General features: G+C 47.8%; 1 long non-coding RNA gene across 3 annotated transcripts in view; it reads left to right on the top strand.

Moving 5' to 3' along the window:
- The first annotated feature begins 3,041 nt into the window (after positions 1-3,041).
- Positions 3,042-16,661, top strand: part of LOC114805854 — a 30,379-nt gene continuing 16,759 nt past the window's right edge. For 2 of the 3 annotated variants that reach the window (XR_005661163.1, XR_005661165.1), the window contains exons 1-2: positions 3,042-3,263; positions 5,557-5,710. This is a non-coding gene — a long non-coding RNA (uncharacterized LOC114805854). The remainder of the gene's footprint in view (positions 3,264-5,556; positions 5,711-16,661) is intronic. The other variant, XR_005661164.1, reaches the window with a different exon arrangement.

The following is a 16,661-nucleotide window of genomic DNA, read 5'->3' as shown; positions in this document are numbered from 1 at the left end:
TGTGACCTTGGGCAAGTCACTTCACCTCTCTGGGTCTCAGTTACTGCATCTGTAAAATGGGGGTTGAGACTTGAGCCCAGCATGGGACAGGGACTGGGTCCAAATCAATTTGCTTGTATCCACCCCAGCGCTTAATACAGTGCCTGGCACATAGTAAGCCCTCAATAATTACTATGATTGTTCTAGTTCTTTTGATTCCCTCTTTCAGAACCAGGCATGAGCCAAATTTAGTGATCCCCAGCCAGCCAAATCTCCCCTCTCCCTCCCTCTCTCCTTCCCCTTCTCCCTTTATCTCACCATCTACACACATACCCCTCTGTACTAAACTGATTTTGTCATCCCAGGGAGCAAGGAGACCAGCAAACTCAACTTCATTCACCCATTCATTCACTCGTATTTATTAGTATGGTGCCCGGCAGGTAGCGAGCCCTTAACAAACACCATAATTATCAACAAATACCATAATTATTAATGAGTGCTGTGTGCAAAGCACTGTACCAAGCTCTTGGGAGAGTACAGTGTAGCCGTGAACAGACACATTCCCTGGCCACAATGAGCTTATTTCTTATGTTCTCCAGAGGGCCACTGATTCCTCCCAATCTCCACACTCCCACTTTTAAGCCCCTCCCCCGGATCTCCACCCCGCAATGCCTGCCAGGCCCATGCATATTTGCTTTCAGCAAGTCTTCCTTCACCTCTTTGCTTCCTGCGACCAGTAACGAAGAGGCAGCGGGCTAATTGGCTCCTTCTTGAAACCTCTGAGGGGAGTCCACACACATTTTTCTGATGATGATTACGTATTTGTTAAGCCCTTACTAGGTGTCAAGTGCTCTTCTGAATGCCGAAATAGATTTAAATTAATCAGATTGGACGCAGTCTCCGTCCCTCATGGGGCTCAGAGTCTTAATCCCCATTTTATAGATAAGGTAACTGAGTCACAGAGAAGTTAAGTGACTTGCCCAAGGTCAAACAACAGATGGCAGAGCTGGGTTAAGACTCTTGTCCTTCTACCTCCCAGGCCCATGCTCCATTCACTAGGCAATGCTGCTTCTCTTAATTGGTAGACACGTTCCCCATCCACAATGACCTTACAGTCAAGAGGGGAAGACAGAGATTAATATAAATAAATATATTACAAAAATGTACATAAGTGCCGTGAGGCTGAAGAAGGGGTGAACGAAGGGTGGAGATCCGAGTACGAGGGCGATACAGAAGGGAGTGGGAGAAAAGGAAATGGGGGCCTAGACAGGGAAGGCCAAAGATAATAATAATAATAATAATATTGAAAGAGAAGAGCAGTGTCAGTGTAGGAGTGGAAAAAGCAGATCGTCTTCTTTCCTTCCCCCTCCCTCCCAATACATACAGTACCCAACACCCCCAAAGAAGGAACTTCAAAATTTTGACCCAGAGCAACTTCGATCCCCCTGAATTTTAAGGATGCGCCAAGCCAGGTATGGTTAGCATTTCACCCCGACCCCAGGCGGGCGAGAAGTAGGGGGTGGAGAGGGAAGTGTTTGAGTCCTGGTAACTATCAGGAAGTGGTCGATAATATCAGAGGTCAAAGACCAGGGCAGTGGCCACGAGACGGTAAAGAGCTTCCTTGAGACAATGAAGGGGCCCCTGGTAGTGGAGCTGGGGAGGAGCCACTCCCACTGGAGTGTCTTCCCCCCTGCCCAGTGCCCCCACCATCTCTGTCTGGAGATTATTGCAATGTCCATCTCCCCCACTAGACTGTAAGCTCCTTGACGGCAGGGACTCCACACTGATGTACCCCCTGCACACTGTAAACCCTCGAAAAATTCCAGTGATTGAGAGATGGACTGATCGATACTCCTTAAATGAGAGGGATGGTCTCCTCCCCCTCCCCCAGCCCAGCTCTGCCTCCCTCCTGACCTCCTCTCCCCCTCCTCCCCCAGTCCCACCTTCACCCCCACACACTCCCTGTGCCTCTTCCCATTTCCCGCACTCCCCTTCCTCCCTCCCCAGAGACCAGAGCTCTTTTTGGTCTCTGGGCCCCTCCTCTCCACAGGGACAGGAGACAGTCTCTTGCAAGGAAACCCCATCCCAGCAGAAGAAAGCAAACCCATTTTCCCCATGGCAACTCAGCTTCAGAGTAGGTTTTTATTATTATTACTGGCAATAATTAGCAATAACAATAATAATAAAATGGTATTTGTTAAGTGCGTACCAAGTGCCAAGTACTTTGCTAAGGCCTGGGGTACTTAAAGTGTAAGCAGACCCTCGTGTCCCACCCAGGGCTCAGAGCCCAAGGGGGAGGGAGAACAGGGATTAATCCCCATTTTACAGAGGAGAAAAACCGGGACCAGAGAAGTAAAGAGACTTTGCCCAGGGTCACACAGCAGGCAGGTAGTGAAGCAGCGTGGCTCATTGGAAAGAGCATGGGCTTTGGAGTCAGAGGTCATGAGTTTGAATCCCAGCTCTGCCACTTGTCAGCTGTGTGACTGTGGGCAAGTCACTTAACTTCTCTGTGCCTCAGTTCCCTCAACTGTAAAATGGGGATTAAGACTGTGAGCCCCACGTGGGACAACCTGATTCCCCTGTGTCTACCCCAGCGCTTAGAACAGTGCTCTGCACATAGTAAGTGCTTAACAAATACCAAAATTATTAAAGCCAAAATTAGAACCCAGATCTCCCGACTCTCAGACCCGAGCTCTTTCCACTAGGCCGTACTGCTTCCTCCTGTTAGACCCCCAAGGTGACAGGTTTGGCAGTGTTGCCCAAAGGGCAGGGGAAGGGATCTTTCCTAGCCTGGGCTGGGCAGAGAGTAGAGCTCAGCCCAGGTGGAGGCGGGGCAGGGGATGAGAGAGAGCCAAGTTCTCTGCAAGTTCTACCCGAGTTCTGTTGCTGTGGTGGGTTTTACCCAGTCAAAAGGTCCTTATAATCAATAAATAAACCAGCCCCCCGAGGTGATTACTCCTCACACGGGCTTTCGAGGGCTGGGGGAAAGCCCTGGGACTTCCTTCTCCCTGAGCCAGCACCTCCCCAGAAGAATGGGCCATCCATGAGTCCAAGCCGAAGTGAGGCAACCAGTTTGCCAGACCTGATTGCCAACAGCCCGGAAAGTGATCCAAAAGTGCTAAAGTCCCCTTCCTTTCCCCCGCCCCCTCCCCGCTGCAGCTGATAAACACCGGGACCGAACCCTGTGGGGAGCTCACGGGGTGCAGAGAAATGCCGGAGGACAAAAGGGACAAGGACAAACGGTGATTTCTTGGTGGAAGGAGGAGCTCCTATTTTGTTTCAAGGTAAAGCGGAGGGATTAGCGTTTATCCCCCTTCACCTCTCTGTTGGCAGCAGACCCTATCAGCATCTAACTGGTCCGATAAGTTAAACCACTGCCTGCTCTCAAGGCCTAATTCACACCGGTTTCTCCTCTCCCCGTTTATACCCGCGTCCTTCATTTTGGAAGATGACACCCAAGGCAGAGAGGTCCTCGCCTAGGGGGCGAGGGTGGTAGAAAAGTCCACTCTGTGACCGGGGGCACTCTCTTCATTTTTATTTTTTGAACTGTGCTTGTTAAGCGCTTACTACTTGCCAGGCACTGTACTAAGCGCTGGGGTAGTTACCTGCTATATGGCTTGGATACAGTCCCTGTACCACATGGGCCTCACAGAGTCAAGAGGGAGGAGGAAATCCCCATTTTACAGATGAGGACACTGAGGTGCAGAGATGTTAAGTGACCTGCCCAGGGTCACACAGCAGACCAGTGGGGAAGCCGGGATCAGAATCCAGGTCCTATGATTCCAAGGCTTGCGCTCTTCCCACTGAACCACATTGCTTCCTTAACAAATACCATCAGTTGACAGATTACTTTCACTAGTGGGAGGGCCAGTAGCCACAGCGGATAATAGTAGTAGTAACATCTATTAAACGCTTCCTGTGTGCAGAGCACTGCACTAATCACTGAGAAAGAGTGTACAGAGGGAGTTAAACAGAAACCCTGTCCCTCGAGGGGCCCCAGGGGCTCAGCAAAGGTGAACAGTTTCTGTAGGAGAGTGAGCCCCGAAGCCAGGAAAAGTTAACTGGAGGGAGGAGGTTTATATCAGTCGTATTTATTGAGCACTTCCTGTGTGCAGAGCACTGTACTGAGCACTTGGGAGAGTACAGTACTGTAGACACGCTCCCCGCTCACAGCGAGGGCTACGTTTTGGATCGGAAGTGTGTCTACCAACTCTGTCATATTGTACTCTCCCAAGCTCTCAGTACCTGGTCTGCACACAGGAAGCACTCAGTAAGTGCTACTGATTGATCGATTGATGGAGGACCCCGGCCAAGGTCGGACCCAGGAACTTTAAAGGAAAAGAAGACTGGGACGGGGTAAGTACCCTCCGGTGCTGGGGTTCTCATTCTCCGAAAAGGCTGGCCAAAACCGCTGCGGCGATTGCCGTTTAGGGGTGGGCAGAGTTTAGGGTTTGCTAAGGAATCTCTCTACTAAGCTCCATCTAACCCAGATCCTCTCAGTAGTAACATCGCATAACCGCTGCTTCTAGTCGCCTGGCAAACACCAGTGGCCACTAAGACGTTCTGCAGCTGAGCCAAAGGAGAGACGCCTCCCCAAGTCACGTCTTGACTCATCCTGGAATCCCTGGTTGTGGGGCGAGAGTGGCTTCTTTGGCAGGAAGTACAAAAGCAACTCCAATTCCGTCACGGCCGAGAGCACTTAGGGAACTCCATCTCATTTTCTTTTTTAGTTTCCTTAAAATCGACAAACTAGAAACAGAGAAGCAGCGTGGCCCAGTGGAAAGAGCAGGGGCCTGGGAGTCGGAAGACCTGGGTATTAATCCCGGCTCTGCCAACTGCTTGCTCTGTGACTTTGGGCAAGTCACTCACCTTCTCTGTGCCACAGTTTTCTCATCTGTAAAATGGGAATTAAATCCTCCTTCCTCCAACTTAGACTGTGAGTCCCATGTGGAACAGGGACTGTGTCCAGCCTGATAAATTTGTATCTATCCCAGTGCTTAGAGCAGTGCTTGACACATAATGTGTAACAAATGCCATTAAAAAAAATCTTCCCAATCCAGTGAGGAGAAATCTCTTTGTTTTTCCATTATTTTGTCCTGAGTGGCCTTCAGGTGTCATTTTGACTCTCCTTTTAGGTCATTATAATTTTGCAAACAGAACTGTCTCTTAAAATCAAATCACCTAGTACACAGGAAGGTTTTAACAGCTTAAAAATTATTTAGCTGTGTCTGAGAGAGAAAAACACCCAAGAAATTGCACTCAGGTTACAAAGCGACTTGTTTCTTTGGTGACTTATCTCCATTGTAAAAATAAAAAAAGACATTAAAAATAATTAATATTTCCAAATAAAACTTTAATTTTTGTTCATTTTCTTGCCATGTTAGATTCAGTAACATTCTGGAATAGCTGATCTCTGTCTAGGGCTCTACCAGTATTGATAGCAGGGATAGATATAAGACAAGCAGAGAGGACACAGTCCCCGTACGCCTGTCCAATGGAGTAAGCGAGAGGGAGAATCATTCAATCAGTAGTATTTATTGAATGTTTCCAACAGATATTTTGTCCCCATTTTCACAGATGAGACCCCGAGAAGTGAAGGGACTGGGTCAAGATCACGCAGCAGGCAAGCGGTGGAGCTGGGATTGGAACCCAGGTCTCCTAACTTCCAGGCTTGTGTTCTTTTCACTGGGCTCCGCTGCTTCCCGAAGAACAGAGGCCAGCATGCTAGACTGTGAGTTCACTGTGGGCAGGAATGTGTCTGTTGTTATACTCTCCCAAGCGCTTAGTACAGTGCTTTGCACACAGTAGGCCCTCAATAAATACGATCGAATGAATGAGTGAATGAATAATGTCCATGTGTACTGTCCTGCTCACTATAGGCCTGTGGTTACTTGGTTCTACCCAGTCAACACTTGGCTTGCGGGTTGAAGCATCTGACAGAGCTCTAACAAGAGTGTACGGCAGCAGTAGCCAGCCAGCAGGAAATAGGCATAGGAAGGAGTGTGATATTCCCCCCTCAGTTCTCAACTGGAGACCTCAATCAGCTGAGGGGGCATTTTTCCGCAGGACCCTCAGTCCATCGAGGCTGTTTTGCAATGAAAATAAGAGGGCAGAATAGAATACAGTGAAGCCTTTGTTATCTGGGACCTTATCATCACCCAGAATGTTCCAGAAACCAGCTTGTCTCAGGGCCCCACATGCGGACAATTAGTAGTCAGTGGGTCATCTGATTCCCCGGTCCCCCAGGATGGGGATCAGGCCTCTGTGAGGTCGCTCCTAATTTGATTAGTAAACAGCTTCAGCCCCCTGTCAATCAGTGATCTGTAGCTACAACTTATCTCCTAATCGGATCAGTAAACAGTCCTCTAGGCCCTCCCCTTTTCTCTATGCATCTAGGGATGAGGGGTGGTCCCTATGCCCTTTGTATGCAATACCCCCTCCTAGTTATTTTTGTTTGTTTGTTTGCTTGTTTTGACTACTCTCATTGGCCAAACCTCTTGGGTAACCCAGCTTTTTATCAATCAATCCTTCACTAAATCATTGGTATTTATGGAGCCTCTATTGGATGCAGAGCCCTGCATGAAGCACCTGGGAGAGCGTGCCTAGGCACGATACAGTGCCTGGCACCTAGTAAGCGCTTAATAAATACCATTATTATGATTTGTGAATGGTAAGGAGCTTGTAGTCTGCTGAGCAAGAGAGACATGAAAATAGATTACAGGTAGGAGGAGATGAGAAGGGATTTTACCTTCACTGGATGAGGAAGGAAATTCATTCAGGGTGTCAAAGGAATGAAGGAAAAAGGTAAGGAAGAAGGAATTTTCAGAGCCAAATGCTAAACGTGACTAAGAGCTATATAGAGTTCAAGGCCTCCTGGTGGGGTTTCTGAGGCCTAGAAGCCTGTTATTTGATAACCTCACTGTGGTGATCCATCTTGTTCCCCACATTGGTGGTTTCTCTTTTGTCAACATGGAAAATAACTCAGGATTCATCTTTCCAGTGGCCTGTTCCTCCGCTACCCCCAGCTCTCTGCTTGAAGTTCACATTCACAGCCGTTTGGTTCTATTTTCACTTTAGGGTTAGCAAGTTTAGCTAGTCCCCCTCAGACTTCTCTTAAGATGTGGGGGAGAGGAGACAGGCAGCCAAGTGGGGAAGGAAAGAGGTTTTGTTGCCCAAATTCTCTTGGAAAAAGTTTCCCAGGATGCGTAGATGGTGAAGAACCCAATTGACTTGGAAGTGGTGCTTGCCGGCAGCAAAGTTCTGCCACTGTAACTATTTTTCTCAGACTGGAGTTGGGGCTTATTATAATAATAGTAGTGGTATTTATTCTAAGCATTTATTATGGGCCATGCAAGCACTCCGGTCAGTGCTGAGCAGGCCTGACCAGTGACAATCCCTGACCCACAAGGGACTCACCATGTAAGAGAGCAGGAGAGAAGTAATGTGACCTAGAGGAAGGAGCACAGGCCTGGATGGCAGGGGAAGTGGGTCTAATCCTAATTCTGCCGCCTGCCTGCTGTGTGACCTTGGGTAAGTCACTTCATTTCTATGCGCCTCAGTTTCATTATCTGTGAAATAAGCATTCAATGCCTGTTCACCCACTTACTTATACCGTGTGCCCCATGTGGGACAGGGACTGTGCCCCATCTGATTGTCTTATATCTACTCCAGCATTTAGTATGGTGCTTGACATAGAGGAAAAGCTTAACAATGACTATATTATTATTATCAGATGGATCAGTCAAAGTTCAGAGAGGTTAAATGGCTTCCCTTAGGTCCAACATCAAGGCGGAAATGAGATTTGAACACAGGTTTCCAGATTCCCAGTCCCTGCTCCTTCTACCGCCTGGGAATCTACACTGCCTCCCTACTGGCTGCTCTTGAGTGGGTAAATTGCTTCTCTGTATGAAACTCTAAGCCTCAGGGAGGCAAATGAGCAATGTAGTCAGTAGCCTTTCACACCTCACCAGAATTTCTGTTCTTTCATAAAAAATGCTTAGATTGAATCACTTCTCCTGGTTAATGAATGCCTACCTGAAGAAGCAGCTTTTCCGTTGGGCTTTGAAAGTGGGGAGAGATGGTGTCCATCAGATTGGCTGGTGAGGTTAGGAAAAGGTGTGAGTTGGTGGTGTGAGATTCAAGAATAAGGAGCAGGTAGGGTTCACGTGGGAGGAGCAACTAATGAAAGCCGTGCGAGACAGCGTGGCCAAGTAGAAAGGGCAGGGGCCTGGGAGTCAGTCCTAACTGTGGCCCCACCTCTTGCCTGCTGTGTGACCTTGGGCAACACGTTTAATGTCTCAGTTTTAGTACCTCATTTGTAAAATGGGGATAAAATACCTGCTCTCCCCTCTTAATCTGTGAGTCCCATGTCAGAGATGAATTGTGTCCATTCTATTTATCTTGTAGGCAAACAAAATAAGTGATTATTATTATTATTAGCTGTGATGTAGCGGAGGAAACAGATGATAGGAGAACCTTGAAGCTGAAGTCCAGGATTCCTTCCCCTGTAGACCGTAAGCTTGTCATGGGCAGGGAACAAGTCTACTAATTCTGTATTGTACTCTCCCAAGTGTATAGTACCATGGTCTGCACCACAGTCTGATACAGATACCATTGATTGGAGAGAAATAGGGTAGCCACTGGAGGCCTTTAAGGAACAGAGTGATGCAAACAAGCCAGTTTGCCTACATAATTGATAATAATAATGATGGTATTGCCAAGCACTGTTCTAAGCTCTGGAGTAGATACGAGGTAATCAGTTTGCCCCACGTGGGGCTCACAGTCTTTATCCCCATTTTCCAGATGAGGTAACTGAGGCCCAGTATAGTGACTTGCCCAAAGTCACAGCTGACAAGTAGCAAGAGCTGAGATTAGAACCCATGACCTCTGACTCCCAAGCCCGGGCTCTTTCCACTGAGCCACGTTGCTTCTCTGTACGTGTACAAACCCGTCCTCTAAATTCACTTTATCCACTTTGGTTGTGGGGGTGAAAAATGAGGAAACGAGCCAACGCCGTTCTGGGTTAGACAAGCAAGTGGACTTACAAGTTAGACAAACCTGGGTCACCGCCAAATAGAGAGGCTCGCCAAGAAGGACGGCGAGTCCCAGGTCAGTGTGCCGGAGAGTTCCCCGGCTCTCACTCCACCTCCCAGGCAAGCGGGCCTGTCAAACTGGGGTGGAGCGGACCGTCCTGCTTTGGCGAGGTGTTCAGAGGAGATACTTAGCCTCTGCAGGCAGGCAGGGGTTAAAGGGACGGGGGCCACCAGCCTGGGCTTTTTAGCCAACAGAGAAGACTACCGGAAGCAACCCGTGCGGCCTTCTCGGCTGGAGCGCTAGGAGTTAACTGGGCTGAGGCCTTCTAGCTTAAAGCAGTTCCTCCTTTTTTTCCACCCCCTTCTCCTTAACCCTGAAGTTCCTCTCCCCAGGTCTCTTTGATGTGAGGCTGCAGCATTTGCTTTGTGGAAGAAAATGTCTGTCAGGTTGTATCCTGCCCCCACAGCTTGTTGTTTTCTCCTCTTACTTAGCAGCGACTGAGCCCCAAGGGAGTTTCAGGCTCTTCCTAAAGGGCCTCAGGAGATGGGAGAGAGAGAAGTCCCTTTTGCCTGTTGGTACCTAGATACAAGGTAATCGGGTTGGATATAGTCCAACGGTGCCTCGGTTCCTTCTCCTGCAAAGTGGGGATTCAATGTCTCTTTGCCCTCCTACGCGGACTGCGAGCCGCACAGGGGACCTGATGATCTTGTATCTACCCCAGTGTTTAGCACATGCTTGGCACAGATAAAGTGCTTAAATTCCACTACTAGTATTATTCATACAGAGTATCTACTAGTTCATTATTCAGAGTAGAGAAGCAGTGTGGCCTCGTGGATAGAGGACAGGCCTGGGAGTCGGAAGTACCTGGGTTCAAATCCTAGCTCTGCCACTCGTCTACAGTGTAACCTTGGGCAACTTTACTTCTCTGGGCCTCAGTTCCCTCAGCTGTAAAATGGGGATTAACGCTATGAGCTCTGTGTGTGTCGGGGACCGTCCAACCCGATTGTATCTACCCCCGGCACATTTTAAATGCTTAACAAATACCATGGTTATTATTATTATCATCATCTAGACTACACAGGCTGTCTGCTATCGGGGTTTCTCTCCAGGTCTTCCTGTACTCAACAAACCCCATTGTCCCATAGAATACAGATGGTCTTTCTGCAGAACCCGACTGACGTAGTATTCTCCGTGTCTCACGCTGCATACACGCATACAACCATTGCTCCCAACAGCTCTGTGGTCGCGTTTCTAGCCCTAATGTGTAGTGAAGACGCTCGTCCAGGCAGAACTGAGTGCGTACATTCCCTGCAGAGTCAATCCGACAAACGATTATCCTTTCCCACCTCTTTCTATATTAGAGCTCCCATCAATAGGTATTTCGTTACCACTTAGCGTGTGAAGAGTACTGTACTAAGATCTTGGGAGAGTGTAATACAATAGAGTGGGGAGGCACGATCCCTGCCCTTTAGGAACGTCCTGTGGTTTATTCGTATTTCGTGTGTTTGTTTTATTACGGTATTTAAGTGCTTATGATGTGGCGGGCACTGTAGTAAACACTGGGATAGATGCGAGATAATCAGGTTGGACACAGTCTGTGAACCACATGGGGCTCCCAGTCTTAATCCCCATTTCACAGGTGAGTTAACACGCAGAGAGAAGTGAAGCGACTCACCCAGCGTCACACAGCAGAGGAGTGGTGGATCAGGGATTAAAACACAGGTTCTTCTGACTCTCAGGCCCCATGCTCTACCCATTAAGCCACCCTGCTTCTCAGCTTTGTAAATTGTTTTTATTTCATTCTCTCTTAACACCGATTGTTATTCTGTGATAGCCGTTGCAAGTATGGCATGAAAAAATGACACAGTGACCGAAAGATTCTTGTTTAAACAAGTCTGGGAAAACAGAGAAAGCCTTATCTCCCTATTGCCTGAAAAGTGGTAGGTAATCTTGCTTCCAAATTATTGTGCCTTTGATTTAAGTCTAGTAGCCAATCTACTAAATCTGATCCCTCAAAACGGCATGAGCAGCAGTATTGTATAAACCACTTCAAAACAGCTGTAATCTGAAGAGTCCAGAACAAGATTAGTGGGGAGGGGGAGTGTAGTTTTTAACAGGACCTCGAAGATCCAGAGCGGAACGGTTCAGGTCTGAAAACTCTTAATCCCCCCGAAATCATCCCCCAAGGAAAGGTGAAATATCCAAAGGGACTGTAAGCTCGTTGTGGGCAGGGAATATGTTTTTTTATTGGTGTACTCTCTCAAATGCTTAATACAGTGCTTTGCACACAGTAAGCGCCCAATAAATACAATTGAATGAACGGACGACCATATCGTGGCACCCTCTGTGACAATCTGAACTCCAGAAAAGCCAAATCCAGAAAATCCCCCTTCATTCCAGGGGCAAGGGAAAAGAAGTCCTGAGAATTGTATGTTGCTGCACAAACTAACATCCACGATGATTTAATGTGAGGGTGAGGTGAGGATGATGGTCAGAATGATTCAAGCATAACACTTTATTGTTATAGTGAACTCTCCCAAGCGCTAAGTACAGTGCTCTGCACACAGTAGACGCTCACTAAATACAGTCGCATAAATTGAATGAAACTTCTTTTTGAATAGTTAAAGGAAACCCCCAAATCTTTCTCTGGGACAGTTTGGGGCATAAAACCCAGGGAAAGGATAGGGAAACAGCATGTTATAGAGTGGGGTTTGTTGAAGATTTTATTACAAACTGCCTGAGGTGGTGGCTTCTTCAACCCAGTGCATTGGATTACACACTTAATTGAACCCTGCTACTGACTCATATGCGCTATTGTTATTTTTGTTTTCTTAACCTCACTGAGGCAACGAAATGTTTAAGTTTTCAAACTTGGGCTTTGAGGAAGGGTTCCTTTTTCTCATTTTTTTTTCAATCTCTTTCCTTTCTGTCTGCTTAGTAAAATCAGATCCCAGAATCCTTGTGGCTATCAGGATGGGGCAGAAAATGAGGCATATGATACAATTCCTGCTGCAGTCAGTATTTTCACGGCAGAAATTCAGCTTCTAATAATGGCAGTGTTCGCCAAGCACTGGGATAGATACAAAATAATGAGTTTGGGCACAGCCCTCCTGTTCCACAGGGGATTCACAGAGGTTCCACTGCTGGAGCCAGGCAGGGGCAAAGCAAGATCAATTGATTGTATTTAGTGAGTGCCTACTGTGTGCAGATCACTTTTCTAAGCACTTGGGAGAGAACAATGTAATAGACACATTCCCTGCCCATATCGAACTTTCAGTCTAGAAGGGGGAGACAGACATTAATATAAAGAAATAACTGATATGTACAATAAATGCTGGGGCTTGGGGGTGAACAAAAGGAGCAAATCAGGGTGGCACAAAAGGGAATGGGCAAAGGGCTTAATCAGGGAAGGCCTCTTGGGGGAAGCTGCCTTCAATAAGGCTTTGAGACTCAGGAAGAGTTGGGGTTACCTAGCTAGGACCTGGGCGACAACTCAGTTTTTTCAGATGTTCGGTGAGGGTACAGAAGCAGCGTGGCTTAGTACGTAGAGCACAGGCCTGGGGGTCAGAAGTTCATGGGTTCGAATCCCAGCTCCTCCACTTGTCTGCTATGTGACCTTGGGCAAATAACTTTACCTTCTCTGGGTTTCTGCAAAATGGAGATTGGGACTGTGAGTCCCAGGTGGGACAGGGAGTGGATCCTACCCAATTCACTTGTTTCCACCCTGGTGCTTACTACAGTGCCTGACACATAGTAAGTGCTTAACGAATGGCATAATTATTAATTAGTAAGAGCCTAGATCATATCTTTCCCATTACATTTATATCTGGCCATAAACTAAGAATCGGGTTTTGCAGGGATTATAACTTGCCTTCTCGTTCTCATTTGAGGGCTTTTATTATTAATCTTTTTATTGTGGCACTAAATTCAAGACAAGCCCTGCTCCAGTTCCAAAGACAAACCCCGCAGGAGTTGATTACAGACTATGGTCTGATGAATCAGGCTGCTGACTAGGGAATTTCAGTATATTCCAAACGGAGAAGTCGAATACGTTTTTTTAAGCATCCCTGGGGACACCGATCTAGGCATAAATACGGTATAAAAAAGGGTTGAAGACTTCCCCGCTAGATTATAAAAACTTGGAGGGCAGGCGATACTGTCTACTCACTCTGTTGGACTCTCAAAAGCACTTAGTACAGTACTCTGCACACAGTAAGTGTTCAAGAAATACCATCGATTGTCTTGAGTCCGTCTGTTCAGAATTTTAGCGTGTAGTGTAGAGATAGCTGTAATTTATTTATATTCATGTGTGTCTCCCCCTCTAGACTGTGAGCTCATTGTGGTCAGGAATGTATCTGTTGTTATATTGTACTCTCCCAAGTGCTTAATACAGTGCTTTGAACACAGCAAGTGCTCAATAAAGACGACTGAGTGAATGAACCTTAAACTAGTTGTAGAACCCAAACTCTGAGGTATGCATTTCATAGGAGTAGAACAGGTGATGAAATATCAATCAGTGGCATTTACTGAGGGCTAACTGTGTGTAGAGCACTGTACTAAATCCTTCGGAGAGTACAATGTAACAAAAACATTCCCTGCCCACAATGAGGTTACAGTCTTGGGGGGTAAATATGACTTGAAGCTTGGGTGGGGAGGCATTCTTTAAAGGGGCGAGACTTGACTCGAGAGTGTAAGCACTGACAGGACCCAGAACGGTGGCGTAGTGACTTTCGGGTTTATTTGCCCCACCTCAGCTAAAATTCCCATCCCTTTGGGCTCCGTCTCGAAATAAGAAGTTGGCACCTGTGAGTTACCTTTATTGGAGATTAGAGAAGTTTAGCTTTTAGAAAAGCACTCATAAACCCCAGACGCGATCCAGCCTGTCAGCGTGCCGTGATTGATTAACGAAGCCCGGCACCCCTTGTAAAGTAAGTTTTAATCACTCTCTGCGAGAAGCCGGCCGAGCAGTATAATCAGGCTCTTAGATGCCCAGTGATTCGATGAGTTCATGATGGGAGGAGGGGCAGCTTCGTGGCAAATCGGAGTTGAAAATTTTTTATTATTCACGGTTCTGGATGAGAATCCTAAAACGCACAGGAGCAGTCTTAGATTCTGTAGGCTCCTGGGCTCTCTGAACCCTCACCAGGGAGGGATTCCAGGATTTCTCAGGAATCCCTCCTGCTAACCTAAAAAAACCAAACCAAACAAAAACCTTTAGTTCCCCTTCTGTGGGAAGCAGCCCAATGGGAAGAGCGCTCCTGGTGGGCAGAGCCCGGGCCTAGGAATCAGAGGACCTGGGTTCTACCCCCGGTTCTTCCACTTGGTTTCTCTGGGGGGGCGTTTAATGGTATTTTTTTAAGCGCTGGGGTAGATACGAGCTAATCGGGATGGACACCGTCCATGTCCCGCGTGGGGCTCGTTGTCTTAATTCCCGTTTTACAGATGAGATAAATGAGGCACAGAGAAGTTAAATGATTCGCTCAGAATCACACAGCAGACAAGGGGCAGAGCTGGAATTAGAACCCAGATCCCATAGACTGCGTCGCACTTGCCAGCTTAACTCTTCGAGCCTCAGTCGCCTCATCTATTAAAATGGGGATTCGATATCTGTTCTCCCTTCCACTTAGACTGCGACCCCAGGTATGACAGGGACCGAATGACCTGATAATCCAGTATCTACCCCAGTGCTGAACGTAGTGCTTGGCACATAGTAAAAGCTTAACAAATACGATCATGATTTTGATTTTTTATGAGCATTCTTCAAAGAGAAATTGGGCCCAACTTTGTCGGTGGTACAGGATGGTCTGTGTGGGTGGCATGATGTGCTGACACTGGCCTTCCTCTGTCACTGGAGAAAGAGCAAGGCAAATCAACAGATCAGCACGGCGCTCCTAGAGAAAAGGGGTCGTCGTCCAAGGCCACGGCAACCGCGGGACCAGCGTGGGCTAGTGGGAAGAGCGTTGGCCTGGAAGTCTGAGAACCTGAATTCCTCTCCTGGCTCTACCACTTGCCTGCTGTGTGAGACCTTGGGAAGGTTACTTCTCTGGGCCTGTTTCCTCACCTACAAAATGGGTATTAGATACCCGTTCCCCCTCCCCCTGAGACTGTTCTCCCATGGAGGAGAGGGACCTTGTCCAAAGTGGTCATCTGTCTCGGGTCGACCCCAGCACTTAGGCTGGCGTGTGGCAACTAGAAAGCACTTGACGGGTACCGCTGTTATTAGGCTTGCTCAGGCTTCCCGGTTCGAGCCACTTTTCTGTCAGGACTGCCAGGTTCGTCCCATGCAGCCCAGCTCTATATTTAATTCTTCTCTACCGGAACAGGTAATAGGGCACCAAAGAATCCATCCAGCTCTCCCCTCTCCCTGGCTTAGACTGGAGTCCCGTGGACCTCCGCGGGCATCAGACTGGGCTCTGACCGGCTCTTCGGAGGCAATAGGAATATTCTTCAACACTGCCATCCTGTGGCATTATAAAGATAGAACATGATGATGATGGTGGGATTAAGCGCTTACTATGTGCCAAGCACTGTTCTAAGCGCTGGGGTAGATAGAGGGTCATCAGGTTCTCCCACGTGGGGCTCGCAGTCTTAATTCCCACCTTGCAGATGAGGGCACTTAAGGCCCAGAGAAGTGAAGCGATTTGCCCAAAGTCACACAGCTGACAATTGGCGGAGTTGGGATCAGAACGCACGTCCTCTGACTCCCGGGCCCCACTGAGTCTCGCCTGCCACGGCACTTAGTGCTGGACACTTAGTAAGCACTTTAAAAATACCACTGAATATTATCAGCTTTGTGACTGTGGACAAGTCACTAAACTTCTCTGTGCCTCAGTGACCTCATCCGTAAAATGGGGATTAACTGTGAGCCTCACGTGGGACAACCCGATTACCCTGTATCTACCCCAGCGCTTAGAACAGTGCTCTGCACATAGTAAGCGCTTAACAAATACCAACATTATTATGATTATTATCATTATCGTTAGTGTCACTCTTACCGACATTCCAGCCTGAGATCTGAGAATTTTTGTGGAACGGCCTGCCATCCCCATCCAGCCTCGATCTTGTCTCTTGAGAGCCGGTGACTTTGAGACGCCCGCTGTCTCGTTCTCGGTGGGGAACGGGGGGAGGGTATTGTTATTTATTTTTTTCCACGAGAGCCTTGGTGCCATCTGTTGGCATAAAGAAGGCCCCGGACAGTGCCGCAGAGAGTCTTCAAGGTCTCGTTGAATCCCGCGGCACGTCGACAACCCGTGGTCGTTTGACGGTTTCTTTGAGAATCGTGGAATGAAATTTTCTGGCCGACGGAACTGGAAAGAAAAAAAAAACCCAGCGTGGAGGCTTAGGTGATGAATGTGTGTAATTGTAGAGGGAAGGGGACTGGAATTATGCAAGAGCAAGCAGGCCTGAGGAGAACAATAGGCATCAGAGGCCTCTCAGGGAGATGGATCTGCTCGTGGATATTTGATAGGGAAAGGGTACCTACCTAGCTCATCGTGTTCCCTTCCTGCATCTGTCGGTTTCCTCTGCGTAGCCTGGTCCCCCCAGACTGTCTTACATCGGTGACCGGGTCGATCGTCTTTGATCCGGTCACCGTCATTATCCCCTCTGGACCGCAAGCTCGTTGTGGGCAGGGAATGTTTTCTGCTTAT

Source organism: Ornithorhynchus anatinus, chromosome 20 (assembly GCF_004115215.2).
Source record: "Ornithorhynchus anatinus isolate Pmale09 chromosome 20, mOrnAna1.pri.v4, whole genome shotgun sequence".
Lineage (NCBI taxonomy): Eukaryota > Metazoa > Chordata > Mammalia > Monotremata > Ornithorhynchidae > Ornithorhynchus > Ornithorhynchus anatinus.
The sequence above is the reverse complement of the archived record's forward strand: the minus strand, read 5'-3'. Positions and strand labels throughout refer to the sequence as shown.